Raw genomic sequence first — 21,625 nt, forward strand, 5'->3', positions numbered from 1 at the left:
GCACATGAGAAGCAGTTGGTAAATTTTTGTCGAATGTGCAGCTCTGGTCTCCTCTATCCATCTTTTTGTGCACAGAAGCTAACATTCTCTTCCTTTCCTAGTTCTCAGATTCCTTCTAAGTTCTCTAAAGGACAGATATCAGGAAAGCAACTATCTCAGTTTGCTTTGCATTCAAAGACGATGAGATCAGAAAAAACAGAAGGCAACAGAAATTTGTTCTGTTCAGTCTCCTAATGATGTCCAATGCTAGTAAGAGTGTTTCCTTGACTCCAAGGAAGGATTTTTACCTGAAAAATCAAGTCATATTAGATTCCCAAATTCTCCACTAAAGGTGCCGATGACCAGACAGGAAACCCGACCAGACAGGAAAACTCATTCCATGATGAGTTGTAGAAAAGGTTTTGTTTTTCCCAAAGGAATTCAGGTTTCAGATTTCTTCTACTTTAAATCTATGGCTGTCAATTTATAACCATGTCTAACACTTTCCCTCTGACTCTATACCAACCAGTGGGACAAGGAAAAGCTCTTTGTACTCAAACACCTCCCTATAACGTCAATTTTCTCTCAAGAAAAGTTAAAGTAGTTGGCAACTTCCTTAATATTGAGCATATTTTAAAATCACAAACGGGCCGGGCGCGGTGGCTCACGCCTGTAATCCTAGCACTCTGGGAGGCCGAGGTGGGCGGATCGTTTGAGCTCAGGAGTTCGAGACCAGCCTGAGCAAGAGCGAGACCCCATCTCTACTAAAAATAGAAAGAAATTATATGGACAGCTAAAAATATATATAGAAAAAATTAGCCGGGCATGGTGGTGCATGCCTGTAGTCCCAGCTACTCGGGAGGCTGAGACAGGAGGATCCCTTGAGCTCAGGAGTTTGAGGTTGCTGTGAGCTAGGCTGACGCCACGGCACTCACTCTAGCCTGGGCAACAGAGTGAGACTCTGTCTCAAAAAAAAAAAAAAAAAAAAAATTAAAAAAAATTAAAATCACAAACGAAGTAGGCAAGACTATATCTGAAAGATTAAGAACAAAAAAGAAAAATAAAATATCAGTAGAACAGGAATGTGGTCCTACCTGCAAAAGATAAACCACTGGTTTTTTTTATTTTTTTCTGGACCTCATAATTATGGGCAAAATGGGATATACAAGAACACCACTGCGAAACTGAAAAATCTTCTTAACCCAAAGGTGCCCAGGCAGCTATGTTCTATTTTACTGCTGTCATCAAATATTCTCTTCTCCCTTTCCCCCAAACAGATTGCATTATTTTAATGCATACATACTTTTTTGCCCAGTTACCCACTTTCTAGTCCTTCAGGACAAGGCAACTTCCTACCCCAAGGAGTTTTCCCAGACTCCATTCTCTCCACATTTGAATATAGTGCACACTTCTATAGCTCCTAACGTACCCTATGCCAACTCTATCACAGCAATATGCCACTGTACTGTCATCTATTTACTTTTCTGTAATCACCACCAAATCATTCTCTCTTATCTTCATAATCAGGGTCCAAAGCAGTTCCTGCTATGCAGTAAGTGTTCAAAAAAAGATTTGTTGTAATGAATTAAATAATCCCAGGCAGGCCGGGCGCAGTGGCTCACGCCTGTAATCCTAGCACTCTGGGAGGCCGAGGCGGGTGGATCGCTCAAGGTCAGGAGTTCGAGACCAGCCTGAGCAAGAGCGAGACCCCGTCTCTACTAAAAATAGAAAGAAATTATATGGCCAACTAAAAATCTATATAGAAAAAATTAGCCGGGCATAGTGGCGCATGCCTGTAGTCCCAGCTACTCGGGAGGCTGAGGCAGTAGGATTGCTGAAGCCCAGGAGTTTGAGGTTGCTGTGAGCTAGGCTGACGCCACGGCACTCACTCTAGCCAGGGCAACAAAGCGAGACTCTGTCTCAAAAAAAAAAAAAAAAAAATAATCCCAGGCAGAGCATCATGAGTAAAAGTACATGAAAATAAATCTCAAGGAGTCAACATTTAGGGCAAAAAGTGGGGAAGCAATTGTGGAGAGCCTTTTCTCTAGGGGAGGACAGATCATGGTCTCTGGAGGTACCCACTGTGGCAGTGGACTCTAGTCAGTACTGCTAATCGGTTCCTATCTTGGCCCCAGTCAGGCTAAAAGAGGCTTATCTCTGGGGCTCCACTTCTCCTGGGGATTGCCTTTGACTATAGATACAAGGAGAGTACTAAACTTTCTAGTCATTGGGTAGCTGGTAAAAGAGAGGGGTTGACAGGGCCAGGTGTCCCAGAAGTCTTGGGCAAGAAGAAGGTCAAGGCTATGGCCATGCTCTGAGAGATCCATAGCAACTTCTGCAGCTTCCACAGGACTGAGGGGCAGAAGTTAAAATCTTCAGTTATATCTAGACTTTTGATATTTTATTTCCATATGATGTCTACATAAAGTCATAGTATTGTTTTTGTGTTTGAAATATTTTCCTAGAAGTAAACAGGTAAAAGATACCACATTTCTATAACTTGGTTTTGGCATTACTTATATAATAAAACTGGAACCTGAAAAAGTAGAAGTACCCAGAACTCTCTCTCAACCTCTGTGAAGCCCTGTTTACAAGGTATAGAGCCTTGGGTAAATCACTTAATTTCTCCAAGTTTCCTCACTTGTAAAATAAAGATATGCCCAGTCCTAACCCTGTGGGATTTGCAGATGCAGGTAAAGGGCCCAGCACTGGAAGTACTGGAAATAACAACAGCTCTGACTCTTTTTAACAACCAGGGGCTACTGTAAAAACCACTGACTGAGAGCGCTGTAGATATTGATAGTGGCTGCCTGTATAATGTCTTTCTCTGCTACTTCATTACTAATAGAGCCTCAATCTTGTTTAGGTAAACAACTGCACGTTTCTGCTCCCCCAGAGGTCATGGGATTCCATTGCTTTGCCTATGAGTTTATGTATCTCTGAGCTATATAATACAGTCTATCTGTCCTTTGCTTTAAAACACTTTGGTTCTATTTTTAAGATAATTATTGCATAAAATGGAAAGAAAGATATTTATGAAAAGAGACTTTCTTGAGATTCTGAAGTTGATTTTTTTCTCACTGGTGAACTGCAACACATGTAAATAAATTTGCACTGCAAAGATATTAGCTACAATATAGTTAGGCTGACTTTCTGGTTATAGTAACCAACTCCTTGAACATGTAATTGAACTTCAAAATAAACTATGTCTCTAATCAAGTAAAATGAAGTTTCTCAGGTTCTTGGCCAGGCGGGGTAGCTCATGCCTGTAAACTCAGCACACTGGGAAGCACAGTGGGAGGATCGCTTGAGGAGTTTGAGACCAACCTGGGCAACATAACAAGACCTCATCACTGCAAAAAAACAAAAAAAAAAATTTTTTTTTTTAAATTAGCCAGGCATAGTGGTATGTGCCTGTAGTCCTAGCTACTTGGGAGGCTGAGATGGGAAGATCCCTTGAGCCCAGGAGTTCAAGTTTACAGTAAGCTATGATCACACCACTGTATTCCAGCCTATATGGCAAAGTGAAAGCCTGTCTCTTAAAAAAAAAAAAAAGAAAGAAAAAGAAAAGAAAGAGGTTTCTCATGTTGCTAAAATTTATGTGTTAATTTTTCCTTTTTCAAAGCTGCTGCTTAGGTGAAATGACTTTCAGGTTTTACTATGGTTTGTAAATTAATAAACGGGATATTTAATTCTGTAAAAAATTAAAATGGATAAACTGTAGTATATGCATACATGGAATACTAAGCAGAAATGAAAAAGAACCAACTACTGCCACACACGACACAAATGAATCTCACAGACATGATTTAGCAAGAAACAATCTGGACACCAAAGAGGCTATTTATATAAAAATGTAGTGTTACTTAAATGAAATTCAAAATGATGACAGACACAACAACAGACTCTGGAAAAATACTGATTGAGAAAGGGCACGGAAGTGGAGGTGACATGGTAAATATTATAAATATACACTGAGCTATAACTCAGATTTGTGAATGTTTCTGTGAGTTAGACTTAATAAGAAGGAAAAATAGTGTTGCTCTACATTGGCAAAAAAACAATCAGAAAATGAAAACCGTTTAAATATATTCCATTCAAAACAGCAACCAAAACTATAAAATACCTAGACATCATTAAAAATTATGTCAGACCAATAATAAAACTTTACTGAAGGATTTAAAAGACGATATATTATGTGAGGGAGTACTCAATACTGAAACATGATGTAATTTCAATCAAAATCCCAAAGAGGGCCAGGCACAGTAGCTCACACCTGTAATCCCAGCATGTTGGGAGGCAAAGGCAGGAGAATCTCTTCTGGCCAGGAGTTTGAGAACAGTCTGGGCAACCTAGTGAGACCTTGTCTTTACAAAAAATAAAAAAAAATTGGCTGGGCATGGTGCCACATGCCTGTAGCCATAGCTTCTCAGGAGACTGAGGCAGGAGGATCACTTGAGCCCAGGAAGTTTGAGGTTACAGTGAGCTATGATCACACCACTGCACTCCTGCCTGAGTGACAAAGAGACCCTGTCTCTTAAAACAAAACAAAACAAAAAAACACCAAGAGAATTTTCTGACAAATTTCACAAGCTAACCCTATTCATATAGAAGAGTAAAGACCAAGTGTAGCTAGATAGCAAAGAGTCAAAGAGTAATGAGAGATACATTGCCCTCCCAGATAGCATAGCTTTTTATGAAATTATAGCAATTAAAATAGAGTGTGATATTTTTCAAAGAGAAGCAAAGAAGTAAAAAACACAGAATAGAGATCTTAGAAACTGACACACAGCTAGGCACAGCAGCTCACACCTGTAATCCTAAGTAACACGGGAGGCTGAGGTGGAAGGATTGCTTGAGCCCGGGAGTTCAAGGCTGCAGTGAGCTATGATCACCACTGCCCTCCAGCCTGGGAGACAGAGAGAGACCCCCATCTCTAAAAAACAAATTTAAAAAAGAAATTTCAGAAAGTAACTGACACACACTGACATGGGAGTGGAGTGTGTGACTGAGGCAGTATTGAAATCAACCAAGAAAAGATAATCTATGTCAAAAACAGAGCTAGAATAACTGGATGTATATATGGATAAATACTACCTCTGACAGTACTCCAAAATAAATTCCCAATATACTAAGGATCTAAATGTGCAAATTAAAATTTAAGGTAATTAGGAAAAAATTGAAATGCTTTTTGACAAATGATTAAATTCCATAAATAAGACATAAAACACACAAACCACAATGGAAAGCACTGACAAATTAGGCCACATTAAAATTATTTAACAGCTTTTATGCACTATAATTTACATACCATAAAATTTACTAAGTGTACAGTGCAATGACTTTTAGTAAATTTATAGAGTTGTACAACTATCCCTCAAATTCAATTTTAAAACATTTCTATCACCCCAAAAGAACCCTCATGCCCACTTACAATCCCCCTGTTCCCATCCCCAGCCACACTAAAATTACTTTTTGTATATGAGAACTGTAAGCAGGGCTGGGCACAGTGGTTCACACTTATAATCCTAGCACTCTGGGAGGCTGAGTCAGGAAGATAGCTTTAAGTCAGGAGTTTGAGACCAGCCTGAGCAAGAGCGAGATCCCATCTCTACTAAAAATAAAAAAATTAGCTGGGCGTGGTGGGACATGCCTATAGTGCCAGCTAGTAGGGAGGCTGAGGCAGGAGGATCACTTGAGCCCAGGAGTTGAGTATGAGGTTGCAATGAGCTATGATGATGTTACCGTACTCTAGCCAGGGCAAGAGTGAGACTCTGTCTCAAAAAAAAAAAAAAAAAAAAAAAGAGAACCATAAGTGAAGATAAAAGTCAAACAGACTACAAGACGGTATTTGCAACATTTATAACTGCAAAAAATTAATAAACAGAATATGTGAAGAATTCTGATAACTTTAAGGCAATTCACAAAAGAAAAGGCTCAGAGGGCCAATAAACATATAAAAAGATGCCCTTTCCACAAGTAATCAGGGAAATGCAAATTAAAACAAGAAACGATTTCATTCCCAAACGACTGGCACAAAATGAAAAATTAAAAATCTAAACATATCAAGCACTAGCCAGCCAGAAAGAAATGGCTCCTTTCCTATTCTGTTTATGGTAATCCAAAATCAAAGACATGCACCTCCACAACCCAGCATGTGCCCAAGATGACAGGTTCAAGGCTGTTCACTGCAGCATTGTTGTAAAAGATAAATGGGAAACCACTTAAATGTACTTCAAGGGGGAAATGGATAAATGGGTATATACATAAACTGTTCAGTACTGAATGATCTACATAAGTCAATATAAATAAATTTCAAAACCAAATTGGAAAAAGTTAAGAAATAGTATTACTAGTACGATGCCATTACTGTAATTTTTTAATCCATAAAACAGTACTATACTATACATGAATTTATGAACCCATATACATATATACTAACAAGAACAATGATATGGAATGGAAGGGTATGCACCAACTTTAGAGAGGAAAGAAAAGGAGGGGATTGGTATCTAGGAGGAAACAGGAATTTTTAGCTCCATCTATAACTTTTTAAAAAAGTTTAAAGCAGTGGCTTATACCTGTAATCCTAGAGGCAGGAGTATTGCTTGAGGTCAGGAGTTTGAGACTAGCCAGAGCAAGAGCGAGACCCCATCTCTACTAAAAAAAGAAAAATTAGCCAGGTGTGGTGGCACACACCTGTAGTCCCAAATACTCAGGAGGCTGAGGCAGGAGGATCACTTGAGCCCAGTTTGAGGTTGCAGTGAGCTACAATGACACCACTGCACTCTAACCTGGGAGACACAGTGAGACTCTGTCTCAGGGAAAAGAAAAGTTTGAAGCAAATATGGTAAAATGTTAACATTTTAAAACCTATCTGTCAAGTACAATAGCCTTTTTTTCTGAACTTACATTTCATAAAAAACAAAACAAAACCTCTATTATGCTATAAAAAAAAAAACAACCTTGTGTCAATAAACAGTAAATGATAGGAGAAAGAACACACTATCAATGGTTCCAAGGTTTGGTATGAATTCCATCATAGTCCTGTGGGAGGTGGGAAGAAAATACTAGAACTCCTTGATCTGTTTTCTTCACTTGGCCTTCAAGCACCACTCTCTTCATCTTCCTGTTACTCAGTCTAGTTTATTGGTTTTTCTTCTTCTCAATCCCTTAATGTTGAAGGCCCTGAGGCTCAGTCCTTGGTCCTCTTTCTTGAACACCAGATTCATATCTCCAACTGCCTATTAAGTCTAGGAAGACTAAATTTAACAGCCAAAAACAGAATCTATTCCTCCTTATCAAAAAAACACCCCTTTACCTACAGTATCCCCAATCCCATTTTTACAACTGCTCTCACCAAAAACCTGGCAGTCACTCTTGATTCCTTTCTTTCTCTCAAACCCCACACCATGTAATCCTACAAACTGCACCTGCAGACCACATCTAGAATCCAATCACTTCTCACAACCTCCCAGGCCACCATCCTGGTGTGATTCCCCAACACCTCTCACTTCCTAACTAGCGTCCCTGCTTCCATCATGGTCTTCCTGTCTGTTCTCAACACAGCAGCCACAGTGATTCTGCTAAGATGATAGGCCAGGTGTGGTGGCTCATGCTATAATCCTAGCGCTCAGGAAAGCCACGGTAGGAGGATTGCATGAGCTCGGGAATTTTGAGACCAGCCTGACCAATAGCAAGACCCTGTCTCTACCAAAAGTAGAAAAAATTAGCCAGGCATGGTGGCATGCCTGTAGTCCCAGCTACTTGGGAGGCCGAGGCAGGAGGATCGTTTGAGCCCAGGAGTTTGAGGCTGTAGTGAGCTATGATGATGCCACTGCACTTTAGCCAGGGTGACAGAGAGAGACTCTGTCTGAAAAAAAAAGAGAGGGTATGTGACTTCTTTGATCAAAATCCTGCAATGGGCCCCTCTCTTCCATGTTTCCTGAGTGCGTGGCCACCATGGCATCCAGCAAGGAGGACAGCACCGATGGCAGCACCTCAGAGGCCAGTGGGGAGAGGGAGGCCACTGACAAGAGGAAGCAGCTTGGCTTGTTGGCCACCACTTGGCTCACCATCTAAAACATTGTCATGACCACCGGGCAGTTGGTTCTAGCTATTGCCATGGCAATTTTTATACAGAAAAAGGAACATACAATGGTTTATATAAAAGTATTCAGAAAACACTTAAATTTTTCCAGACATTTGCCTTGCTTGAGATATAATTTTTTTTTTTTTGAGACAGACCCTTGCTCTCTCACCCTGGCTAGAGTGCAGTGGCATCCTCATAGCTCACCAGTACTCTCCATGCCCTTTCATATGCTCTACTTTTTCTTTTTTCATGGCACTTATCCCCTACTGATATATCATATACTGTACTTACTGGTGATGTCTATTGTTTTTGTTTTTTTTTTTTTTGAGACGGAGTCTCACTCTGTTGCCCGGGCTAGAGTGAGTGCCGTGGCGTCAGTCTAGCTCACATCAACCTCAAACTCCTGGGCTCAAGCGATCCTCCTGTCTCAGCCTCCCGAGTAGCTGGGACTACAGGCATGCACCACCATGCCCGGCTAATTTTTTCTATATATATATTTTTAGCTGTCCATATAATTCTTTCTATTTTTAGTAGAGATGGGGTCTCGCTCTTGCTCAGGCTGGTCTCGAACTCCTGAGCTCAAACGATCCGCCCACCTCGGCCTCCCAGAGAGCTAGGATTACAGGCGTGAGCCACCGCGCCCGGCCTATTGTTTATTATTTATTATTACAATGTCAGCTTCATGAAGATATCCTAAGTGCCCAGAGCAGTGCCTGACACATGGTAGTCACACAATATAGCTGAATAAATGAATGTATGTTTACAATGTACTGAACAGTTGTATACAATAGTATAAGCATATGTGAAAAAATGTTTATGAAAAAAATTTTTTTTAAATATTAGGGTTGTAAACCAAAAAAGTTTACAAACTTCTAATCTTGACCTACCAAAACCAGAACAAAGAGGTAATGTGGCTTTACAAAGAACAAAGTATGTTGGCCACATGACAGAATTTCAAATCTGCAAATAAAGAGAATATAAAATTCTGTGTTTTGATTCTAAAAAGATTTGATATATGAAAGAAAAATAGGTTTAAATATACCTGGGTAAGAATAGCAACAATAACAATAAAAATCTCAACAAAATATAGAAGGAAAAAGACGATAGCTTATAAGGGAGAGGATTATACTGTTTTTATCTATAATACAAAAGAGAAACACAGAGGTAAAAAAAAAAAAATCAGGCAAACACACAAATAATCTCAAGTATAAAAGATAAACCAGACCAAAGAACTTGTTGAAGCAAATTTAGGAGATACAATGTAAGTAGTGTTTTTTTTGGTTTATCTGTTTTAATTCAGTAACAACAGCAAGCCTAGAAAGTGGCAATGAATAAAAAGCCTTGGCAAAGAAAGAGAAATTGTAATCAGATATGGTGCCAAACAAGGTCAGGACTATTTTTAAGAACTAGGAAGGCACTGTCTCCACAGCAATTGCAAGACAATACCTGGCCACCAGATTCTTTAGTCAGGAGGGCATGGACACATGCTAAAAATGCAGAAAGGCAGGCATGCACTCTAAGAAGCTCAGTTAGGGCTGGGCACGGTGGCTCACACCTGTAATCCTAGCACTCTGGGAGGCCGAGGCGGACGGATCCTTTGAGCTCAGGAGTTCCAGACCAGCCTGAGCAAGAGCAAGACCCCGTCTCTACTAAAAAAAATAGAAAGAAATTAGCTGGACGACGACAACAACAACAACAACAAAAATATATATATATAATTAGCCAGGCATGGTGGCTCATGCCTGTAGTCCTAGCTACTCGGGAGGCTGAGGCAGTAGGATTGCTTGAGCCCAGGAGTTTGAGGTTGCTGTGAGCTAGGCTGACGCCACGGCACTCTAGCCCAGACAACAGAGTGAGACTCTGTCTCAAAAAAAAAAAAAAAAAAGGCAGCTCAGTTAGAATTCCAAATTCTGTGGCCAACATATTTTTACAGCCTCAGATTAACCACATGGGTTTGATATGCAATCTTTTTATAAAGTGAAGCATCCTTGGTATCTCTGTATTTCACAGGTATTTTAGCAAATATCTTCAAAATTTCATTAAAAATTGGTTTATAAATACAGTATTTCTATTAACCCCTCTAAAATTAAATATATCCACTTAAGCACTAAAAGTTATCATGACAAAGTATCATGCCCTTTAAAAAAATCATAAAATTTGTTTTTTTAGAGTCAAACTTGGTAAGTCAGGAATGCTAAGTAAAATTCTGGCAAGAGTTTTTTTGGTTTTGGCAAATGTGTCTTTGCTTTGTTTTTTACGATCTAATATAGTACAAGGGAAAAATAACATTACTCTAAAAAGTAACACAATAAACTGATAAGTCACTAACAGAAAAGAACACCACATAAAGCTTGGGTTACAGAGCTCTGGATTCTATGAAAACTCATTTCTAATTATTTCAAAAATAAAGACACACTGATATGGACTCTGACAGGAAAAGATACCGAAAGACCTTTAAATTCATGAACAAAAAAACTACAACAGAAAACTAACATGAAAACAACCAAGGGAACCTAATGCTTTCTTTTTTCTTTTTTTTTTTTTTTGAGACAGAGTCTCACTCTGTTGCCCAGGCTAGAGTGAGTGCCGTGGCGTCAGCCTAGCTCACAGCAGCCTCAAACTCCTGAGCTCAAGGGATCCTCCTGTCTCAGCCTCCCGAGTAGCTGGGACTACAGGCATGCACCACCATGCCCGGCTAATTTTTTCTATATATATTTTTAGCTGTCCATATAATTTCTTTCTATTTTTAGTAGAGATGGGGTCTCGCTCTTGCTCAGGCTGGTCTCGAACTCCTGAGCTCAAACGATCCGCCCACCTCGGCCTCCCAGAGTGCTAGGATTACAGGCGTGAGCCACCGCACCCGGCCCCTAATGCTTTCTTAAAGTCAAGTCCATTCTTACCTTTGCATATGAGACTGTAGAGTAGGTATGGATACAGATTAGATATACTTATCAGGGTGAGAGAATGCCCCTCCTTCCCTTCCCGCAACCGTCATGGATTTTTTTCTAGCAGATGCTCACAAATCTCTCCTTTGAGGAAGAGGAAACACAGGAAACGTTCTTGACATATGTAGGGCTGCCAACCTGAGCCTGCCCTTCCAATCTACCAGGGACTGGTACTTTTCATCTAGAAACCAGAAATGTGTACATTGGTCTGGAGCAATCTGGGGGAAGAAGAAAGGGGAAAAGGCTTAATGGAATCTATTGTTGTCTCCAGAGAAAAGATGAAGGATTTAGATTCTTGGGTCCTATCCCAGGGGGAGGAAACCATGGCATCCTGAGGCCACCTGGCTAAGAGCAAACAGGGAGCAAGGAAAAAAGAAAATTTGGCAGGAGGCCTGAGATATGCCAGTCCAAGGAACAGCCAGAACAGAATTTTAATTTAGGACAAGGAGAGAATCTAGAGTCCAGTGAACCTCTTTCCTGTTTTTACTGGGTTTCTAAAGATTAGAAACCTATGCTTCCCCAGATATATTTCTTTAGTAAAGACTTTTTTGAAAATGGCTGTCTCATCTGTGCTTAGAAGTGGGGAAAAAAAGGTATTTGAGGACAGAATTTTAAGAACAGAGGTCCAAAGTGATATAAGGGAAATAAAAATGAGAAAGCACCAAAAGAAAGGAGAAATAAACATGCCCCATTCTTCTCACATTAAACATTCTCTGCTCACAATTATGCTGTAACAAGAAGCCACACATTATGTGTGCTGTGACTAAATAGTACAGGGCAACCATACCTGAATCAGCTAAGTCTGACCTAGCACATTTACAAATGAATCTAAATATGGCCAAACTTAGAAAGCACATGTGGAGACGGATGGGAGAAGTGGTCCTAAAAGAAACACAAAACCACAGAACACTCATAATAAGACTATCTAAACTGCTAAAATATGGAATGAGGAGCTTCCTGGACATATTTCCTACCACCACTCCCACTGAAGACGAAAGCTGAAGAAAGAAGCTTCTGAACAACTGAAAGAAAGATACAAAGGGACGGTCCCAGGCCTGTTCTCATAACCTAGGTTTCTGGCATGATTGGTAAACTCTGGTTCCTTTTCTTCACCTTTATCCTATTGTAGCTCAACTAAAAAAGAAGCTGAGCACAGCAGGGGCAAGCCACTGAGGCAAAGGTAAATAAACTTTAAGGTCACTGGGAGGTGTACATACCTCCCTACTGGGGAATTTTCCCTCATCATATCTTTTGAATAAAATCTGCTCCATTTCAGAACAGAAACCAAAGAACAATAATTCTTGTCACTCATCCTAATTTCAATTATCTGTAACACTGGTTATTCCAGGTACAAATCTGCTACCTTATGCTAGTAATATTCACATGTGTCCTACTATTAGAGGTAAAAGATTGAAATAAAATTTCTTACACCTAGGAGAGGTAAAGCCAAAACTCTAGTCGCACCACTGACCTTTTTAGACTATCTGAGGGCTTCATTCAGAATCCCTCATCAAAGATGGTTACTAGCTTAAAACAAGAAACTTAGAACGATGCAACCATGAAACAAGCTCCTGTTTTTCCATGGTGTCTCAATGACATCACAAAACTGTCAGAATTCCAAAAGGGTTTTAAATCACCAAATTCTGTACTATTTTAAAAGAGGCACCAAAAGACAACATACAGCTAAAAATTAGATATGGCTACAATCTAGAGGACTCTTCCTTTGGGTGTAAAATCACACACTTAAAATGTCTTGATGCTCCACTACGCTGAAGACTATCTGAAAATGTAACCAATGATCAAATTCTTCAGAAATGGACATTTAATTGTATTCTGCTCTAGTTGGGGAATAAGGTGAGGGACACACCACAAAATATAGCTCCAGTGAGTTTTACTCTTTTGAGATAACCTGCTGCTACTCCCACATAGCTGGGGCCAGTTCAGGTTCTCATCTCCGAGGATCATGCTCCTGGCATCCTATGTTCCTGCCTTCCTGTTGGACCTCCCCCCCTCAAGAACTATACAGCATAACTTCTTATGTAGTTAGACATTTAGAAAACAATGTAAGGAGATTTCAGGGCACAAACTCTGTAACAATTTCCTCCTTTTAGATACCACATAATCCTAGGGGGACATTAACAACCATCTATTTGAATATCCATCATGTAGATAAAGATTTTATTAGCAGGTATGCAGAAGCAGATCAGCAACATGCAAAGTAGAAGAGAGTGTGGGGAAAGCCAGTAAACAGAAGAGGTAAATGACCAGTATAATGCCTCACAAAATGTGATCAGGTTTGACTGCTTCAAGCAGATTAGATTGCAGCTATCTTCTAACCCCTCAGTGAAACACCAGAACTACTACTTTTAAGCACTTTAATTTTAACTTTTTTTTTTTTTTTTTGAGACAGAGTCTCACTTCGTTGCCCAGGCTAGAGTGCCATGGTGTCAGCCTAGCTCACGGCAACCTCAAACTCCTGGGCTCAAGCAATCCTTCTGCCTCAGCCTCCCGAGTAGCTAGGATTACAGGCATGAGCCACCATGCCCGGCTAATTTTATATATATATTTTTTAGTTGTCCAGCTAATTTTCTTTCTATTTTTAGTAGAGACGGGGGTCTCGCTCTTGCTCAGGCTGGTCTGGAACTCCTGAGCTCAAACCATCCACCCGCCTCGGCCTCCCAGAGTGCTAGGATTACAGGCATGAGCCACCACACCCGGCCTTTTAAGCACTTTAAACATTAGAAAAACATTTCTATGTACCTCATAGATCACCCATAGTTCCAGACAGATGGGGACTTTTACCCACACAAATCCATCAACAACTTCCCAACTTAGAAAAGTGGAAAGATGGCTTCAAAGATATGTCATTCCCTTAAGAGCAGGTTCCAAACCTCTCTGCTCTCACAGCTTCTTCTCCTGACTTTCATGTGACATGAAGAATTAAACAGCCTGAACATGTAGAGCTCTCAGGATTCCAGGAGTCAGAAACATTGTGAAAAAAATGTTCCAGGAACTCAACCTGGAAGCAAGCATAAATTCCACAATTAACAAGTTGTGTATCCTTTGATATCCCAATTCACCTATTTTCCCTGTCAATAAATTATACCTGAGACTACTTATCTGCTTCTCAGAGAGAGGTAATGTGTACGAGAGAATACTTTAAAAGTATATACTATATTGATGCAGCTAAAGCTTTAAAGCTTTAGAAGTAGAAGACATATGAAATTAATGACCTAAGGTTCTCCTTAGACAGAAAAAGAACAAAGTAAACCAAAGTAAGTAGAAGAAAGGAAATTATAAAGACACAAGCAGAACTCAGTAAAACAGAAAAAAGAAAAAACAAGAGAGAATGAATAAGGCCAAAAGTCTTTTGGAAAACAATCAATAAAATTGGTAAACCCTCAAAGAAAGTGATCAATAAAAGAAGACAAAAATTACCACTATTAGGAATGAAAAAAGGGATCTCAATACAGATCCCACAGGCATTAAAAGAATAACAAGGGATGGCCAGGTATGGTGGCTCACATTTGTAATCCTAGCACTCTGGGAGGCCGAGGTGGGAGGATTGCTTGAACTCAACAGTTCAAGACCAGCCTGTGCAAGAGCAAGACCCTGTCTCTATTAAAAAAAAAAAAAAATTTAACATTAGCCAGGCATGGTGGAGCACTCCAGTAGCCCCAGCTGCTCGATAGACTGAGGTGGGAGGATCCCTTGAGCCCAGGAGTTTGAGGTTACAGTGAGCTATTATCATGCTACTGTACCCCAGCCTGGGCAACAGAGTGAGACCCTGTCTCAAAAAAAAAAAAAAAAAAAGAGCCACGTGCAGAGGCATATATCACAAGGAACTGAGGCCTCCTGCCAATAGCTATGTGAGTAAATTATCTTGGAAACAGATCCTCTAGCCCCAGACAAGTCTTCAGGAGATATCTTAACTGCACCTTCATGAGAGACTGAGCCAGAACCACCCAGACAAGCTGCTCCTGAATTCCTAACCCTCAGAAATTGAGGTATAAATATTGCTGTTTTAAACTGCTGATTCTTAGAGTAATTTGTTACACAGCAATAGATAACAAATACAGGAGTCTTTTCAATAAATGTTGCTAGTACTGTAAAAACAGATACCCATGTGGGGGAAAAAAATGAACCTCAACCCCAATCTCACACAATACACAAAAATTAATTTAAGGTAGATCAGAGATCTAAATGTAAAAAGCCAAAATTATAAAACTTCTAGGTAAAAACATAAAGAATAAAGTTGTATAATTCACATTACCTGACCAAGACTTGCTAGAAATCTCCAAGACTTAGAGGTAGGCAAAGATTCCTCAGACAGGACACAGAAAGCAAACCATACAAGAAAATACTGATAAGTCAGACTTCATCAAAATTAAAAACATCTGGCCAGGCGTGGTGGCTCACACCTGTAATCCTAGCACTTTGGGAAGTTGAAGTGGGAAGACCACTTGAGGTCAGGAGTTCAAGACCAGCCTGGGCAAGAGTGAGATGCCGTCTCTACAAAAAATAGAAAAATTAACTGGGTGTGTTGGCACGTGCCTGTAGTCCCAGCTACTCAGGGGGCTGACTGAGGCAGGAGGATCCCTTGAGCCCAGGAGTTTGAGGTTGCAGTGAGCTAAGATGACGCCACTGCACTCTAGTGGGGGCCGACAGAGGCCAGACCATGTCTCAAAAAAACAAAAATTAAAAACGTCTGATCTTTAAAATACACCAATAAGAAAATAAATAGGCAAGTCACCATGGACTGAAAGAAAATATTCACAAAACATGTAACTGAATGGTATCCAAAATATATAAACAGCTCCTAAAACTCAGTAATTAAAAAATAAATAAATAAAACAAAACACCGGGCACCTTGGTGCATGCCTATAATCCCAGCTACTCAGAAGACTGAGGCAGGAATATCCCTTGAGCCCAGGAGTTTGAGTTCAGTCTGGGTAACACAGCAAGACTGTCTCTAAAAATAAAAATTTTTTAAAAAAGAAAAAAAAATGAATTTTTTTAAATGGGCAAAATTTTTGAATAAAATAGTTCACAAAGGAAGCCATACAAAGACCATTAAGCACAGGAAAAAGTGCCCAACATCATTAACTTTCAGATAAATGAAAATTAAAACCACCACAAGCGCTGGGCATGGCGGTTCATGCCTATAATCCTAGTACTCTGGGAGACTGAGGCAGGAGGATCCCCTGAGCCCAGGAGTTTGAGGCTGCAGTGAGCTATATTATGCCACAGCACTCTAACCAGGGCAATGCAGTGAGACTCGGTCTCAAAAAAAAAAAAAAAGTGGTTAAAGTAAAAACACTGATAACATACTAAATGTTGCTGAGGATGTGGAATGACCACAACTCTCATACATTACTGGTGGGAGTATAAAAATGGTACAACCATTTTGAAAAAGATGTTAGTTTCTTATAAAACTAGACGTATAACTACCCTATGATCCAGCAATTCTACTCTCCTCAAGAGAAATTAAAACCTGTACAAAAAAATTCAGAGAAGATTTACTTACAAGGCAAACACAGGAAACAGCCCAGATACACATTACGAACTGTAGTGTTCATGCAATGAAATACGACATAGCAATAAAATCCTTTTTATTTTAAACTACTGATAAAGAAACAGCATGGATAAATTAAGACATTACACTGTGTGAAAGAAGTCTTACACAAGAGTACATGCAGTATGATTCCATTTATACAAAGTTTCAGAACAGGCCAAACTGATCTACCATGAAAAAACTCAGAGCAGAGGTTACCTTTGGCTAGAACTAAATGGTAGTTTAAATCAATCCCTATATTAAAGAAAACAAATTTAAAACACAGGGTGGTAATAACCAAGAGTATCCTGTTGAAAAAAATGCTTATTAAATTAAGTTGTTCACATAACTCTAACAGCAGTTTGCCAGTTATCAACATATTGCCTCCTAGCACCAAAACCATCCTTCGTTGCCCGCTCTGCAAAAATGGAGATGAGCGCATTAAATATTTTTCCTTTGCCAGCTGATGTTAAGCTTTTTCAGTAGAGGATACTGGAGACACAGTGCAAAAGGAAAAAGCTTTTCTTCCTAGTTCCCATTATGCTCCTCTCAGCAGGCCCCCACTACCCAGTCAGCTCCCCTGGTGTCCAGACACTGCTAACTAACTCCCACAGTGGCCTGGCTTTCTCCAACACCTCACTCAAGCGGTTTCATGGCAGAGTGCCCTCAGCAAAATTCATTCTTGTAAACGGCTTTCTCCACCATCCCAGAGGGTAGATTTCCAGCAAGTTCCTGAGGGTTGATTTCCATCATGTTCTGCCAGCATGGCACAACAATTATTTCTTTGCCATCTAGTTAGGCATGGCCATGCCCTCCCCTCCAACAAAGTATAAATCTCAGCCCTGGGAAGGTGTCTTCCTTGAGTGCTCTGTATCAGCCCTAGGGGTAGTAGCTGCCCCTTTATATTGTCTTCCTATATTCTTGAGAGTTTTACTTCTGACTAGCCAATCCCTCATTACTTCAGTCTCTGTCATAGGTAATAATTCTTTATATAATCCCAATTCTACCAACGAAAAGTAATAGCGTTGGCCGGGCGCGGTGGCTCACGCCTGTAATCCTAGCACTCTGGGAGGCCGAGGCGGGTGGATCGCTCAAGGTCAGGAGTTCGAGACCAGCCTGAGCAAGAGTGAGACCCCCGTCTCTACTAAAAAAATAGAAAAAAATTATATGGACAACTAAAAATATATATATAGAAAAATTAGCCAGGCATAGTGGCGCATGCCTGTAGTCCCAGCTACTCGGGAGGCTGAGGCAGGAGGATCGCTTGAGCCCAGGAGTTTGAGGTTGCTGTGAGCTAGGCTGACGCCACGGCACTCACTCTGGCCTGGGCAACAAAGTGAGACTCTGTCTCAAAAAAAAAAAAAAAAAAAAAAAAAGAAAAGTAATAGCGTAAACAGCCAAGTTAACATGCTTAAGGTCCAAGTGGCCTGGTACACTCTGTTTCACGAAGTCATTCAAACTTAACGTTTGGCTCCCTGAGGCCAAAGTCAGCAAATATTCTTTGGAGATACTCGTGAAATACCTAATACAACCACATATTAATATTTTTTAATATATCTTCCCAAACAGAGAAGACACTTTTTTTTTTAGAGAAAAATCTCACTCTATCACCCAGGCTGGAGTGCAGTGGCTCAATCATAGCTCACTGGCCGGGCGCGGTGGCTCACGCCTGTAATCCTAGCACTCTGGGAGGCTGAGGCGGGCGGATTGTTTGAGCTCAGGAGTTCAAAACCAGCCTGAGCAAGAGCGAGACCCCCGTCTCTACTAAAAATAGAAAGAAATTATATAGACAGCTAAAAATATATATAGAAAAATTAGCCGGGCATGGTGGCGCATGCCCATAGTCCCAGCTACTCGGGAGGCGGAGACAGGAGGATTGCTTGAGCCCAGGAGTTTGAGGTTGCTGTGAGCTAAGCTGACACCATGGCACTCTAGCCTGGGCAACAAAGTGAGACTCTGTCTCAAAAAAAAAAAAAAAAAAAAAATCATAGCTCACTGAAGCCTCTAACTCCAAGCACATGCCACCAAACTCAGCTAATTTTTTTTTTTTTTTTGGAGACAGTGTTTCAATATGTTGTCCATGCTGCTCTCAAACTCCTGCCTCAAGCAATCCTCCTGCCTCAGCCTTCCAAAGTGCTGGGATTATAGGCATGAGCCACTGCACCTAGACAAGAAACTTAATATTTACTATATTTTCTATACTAATGAACTCACTTTAATTTTTGCAGCATTGGTCTCCATGAAGAATACCAAAAACAGTGAACCAAAACAGCCTATGTACATCCTGTGCTTGCCTGAAATATCTAGTGTGCTGCTTAGCCCTGACCCACACAACATCTTCCCGTTGAACAGAAATATTTATAAATAAGTTTCACATTACTCACCACCAAACCAATTTTTTGTCCAAATAGCAACTATAAATTCTCCAAATCAATCAGGGAACATTAGAATAAAATCTGCAAAAAAAACAAAAAAACAAAAAAACAAACTTTTAAAAAGTATTCATATAATCAAATATATATTGAGTGCCCACAATAAATAAGAAGCCCTATAGAACAAATATTGTACTAATAAGATGAACACAGTTTCTGCCTTTAGAGAACTGAAAGTCACGGTGGAAGGCAAGTAGAGATGAGACGTAAATAAGCAATTTTAATAGAGTATATGGTAAATGGTAGAATTAACAATGTACTCTGGGGGCCGGGTGCGGTGGCTCACACCTATAATCCTGCACTCTGGGAGGCCGAGGCGGGTGGATCGCTCGAGGCGAGACCCCGTCTCTACTAAAAATAGAAAGAAATTATCTGGCCAACTAAAAAAATATATATAGAAAAAATTAGCTGGGCATGGTGGCGCATGCCTGTAGTCCCAGCTACTCGGGAGGCTGAGGCAGTAGGATTGCTTGAGCCCAGGAGTTTGAGGTTGCTGTGAGCTAGGCTGACACCACGGCACTCACTCTAGCCTGGGCAACAGAGCGAGACACTGTCTCAAAAAAAAAAAAAAAAAAAAAGTACTCTGTATCAGGAGTGGCCATCAACCAAGAAGGACAACAAGGGTCAGGAAAGGCTTCTTAAAGGGTACAGAATCTAATCTGAGATCTGAAAGAGGGGAGAAAACAGAAACCAAAAATAAGAACATGGGCAAAGGCTCAGAGGGGAAAGAGCGATCATCACCTGGAAACATCTGAAGCTGAAGGGTCAAGAGACACAATTAGAGAGATTGATAAAAGCCAGATGCTACCAGAATCAGGAGTCCTGACCCTGAGAGGACTAGGAAATCACTGAACAGCTTTAACAGAAGGTCAAGAGCTCAGATTTGTACTGGCCACAGTGTGGAGCAGATTGGAGCAGGTAAGACTAACAGTCAAACCAAACCATTCCCAAAATAGTTTTGAAAAACTAAAGCAAGACATATGTTAACCACCTAACAAGCTTCTCTTCTATCTGATCAACTCTGAGGCAGGAAAAGTAGGTATCATGAATCCAATATTATAAGTAGTAGAAAAAGAGGTTAGCTGACTCACTTAAGTAAGGTGGCACAGCCAGAAAGTATGTACTAAAAACATCAGCAGTCACATTCCTTGCCTAGTTCCTATGAGAACACCAAGACGTCTTTTCAATCTAGCGCGAAGAGGCAAGCATCACTCAGTGCAGAGCTGAGTGAGGTTAGCACTCTTAGTAGTACTCTTGTAGGATGATTTCCTCAGACAGTTTACTGCCTTTGCAAAATGATGTGAGAAACCTTTCAGACACTAGAGACAACACTCTCCATGCTCCCTCACACTACAGAGAACCAAGGGCACAGGGTGTGAGAAGCGAGAATGAATGGTCAGGATGCCAGGTTCAAACCAGGCTTGCAGTGAACCTACAGTGTGTCCTTAAGAAAGTATTAATAATTTACTCTCTGTACAACTTTGGTCATCACCTAAAACCTAAATACAACAATTGCCGAAGTCCCCACATTCTAAAAAATGTCCAAGATTCTGTAACTATCCCACCTACAGAAAGAATGGTATCCTAGTAACCTTCACATTATAGCTCCAATGTTTTCAAGGGTGCTCATATAATTTTGTAATACTCAGTAAATACTCAGTGCTGACAACTAGCATCAATGTCCATGGTCAGGAGAAAATGTTCTGAGAGGAGAGGTTGAAAATTTTTCGTTAGGCAATAAATTAAGAGGAAAAAAACCCATCTAAATCCAGTAGTGGTTACTTGCATTATAAAACTAACTTATAGGGCTGGTGCGATGACTCACACCTGTAATCCTACAACTCTGGGAGGCTAAGGTGGAAGGAGTTTGAGGTCAGGAGTTCTAGACCAGCCTCAGCAAGAGCAAGACCCCCATCTCTACCAAAAATAGAAAAAATCAGCCGGGCATGGTGGCATGTGCCTATAGTCCCAGCTACTGAGGAGGCTGAGGCAGGAGGATTGCTTGAGCCCAAGAGTTGGGGGTTGCAGTGAGCTATGATGATGCCACTGCACTCTACCTGGGGCAACAGAGCGAGACTGTCTCAAAAAAAAAGAAAAAAAATCAACTTATAAGCCAACTCGAAAGAGATGGTCTACCACCCTCTCCGATGCTCTACACTGGCAGGGGGGCAAACTTGTTGGCTTAACTTCAACCACCAGGACAATGCAATAATTCAGATACAAGGCCTCTGTGGGGCTCTACTGATGATACTTAAGACAAAATTCCAATTTTTTTTACAAGGAAAAGCTGAAGTAATAATATATGAAAACAAAATTATTGATATGAGAATAAATTGCAGACCAGGGCCACTCACATAGTCTTCAGCGGACACAGCAATCAGATTGGTTGCAAGGACCAAAAAGTACTACTACTCCCAAAGGGCTCCGAATGAGCAGAGAGGAGAAGCAAAGTCCCCTGCCTGGCTTTTATGGTTTACTAAGTCAAATGAACAATTATAGAACCAATTATCTGAACATTCTCTAATGAAGGATTTTAGCCTAATTTCAGGTTGTATGAAGACTAGAAAACTTACCTGCTCTATTCAATAGGTATGACCCTAACTATAGTTTTATACTTAAAAAG

At 40.4% G+C, this 21,625-nt stretch overlaps 1 protein-coding gene across 3 annotated transcripts in view; it reads right to left on the minus strand.

Moving 5' to 3' along the window:
- IP6K1 (inositol hexakisphosphate kinase 1) overlaps nt 1-21,625 on the minus strand; it is a 51,861-nt gene that overhangs the window by 20,643 nt on the left and 9,593 nt on the right. Inside the window, exon 2 of one of the 3 annotated variants that reach the window (XM_069475714.1) lies at nt 18,955-19,026. The exons of the other annotated variants lie outside the window; for them this stretch is intronic. The gene's annotated coding sequence lies outside the window, so the exon portion shown is untranslated. The remainder of the gene's footprint in view (nt 1-18,954; nt 19,027-21,625) is intronic. 3 annotated transcript variants of the gene reach the window in all.

The sequence above is a fragment of the Eulemur rufifrons genome, chromosome 7 (genome assembly GCF_041146395.1).
Source record: "Eulemur rufifrons isolate Redbay chromosome 7, OSU_ERuf_1, whole genome shotgun sequence".
Classification (NCBI taxonomy): Eukaryota; Metazoa; Chordata; class Mammalia; order Primates; family Lemuridae; genus Eulemur; species Eulemur rufifrons.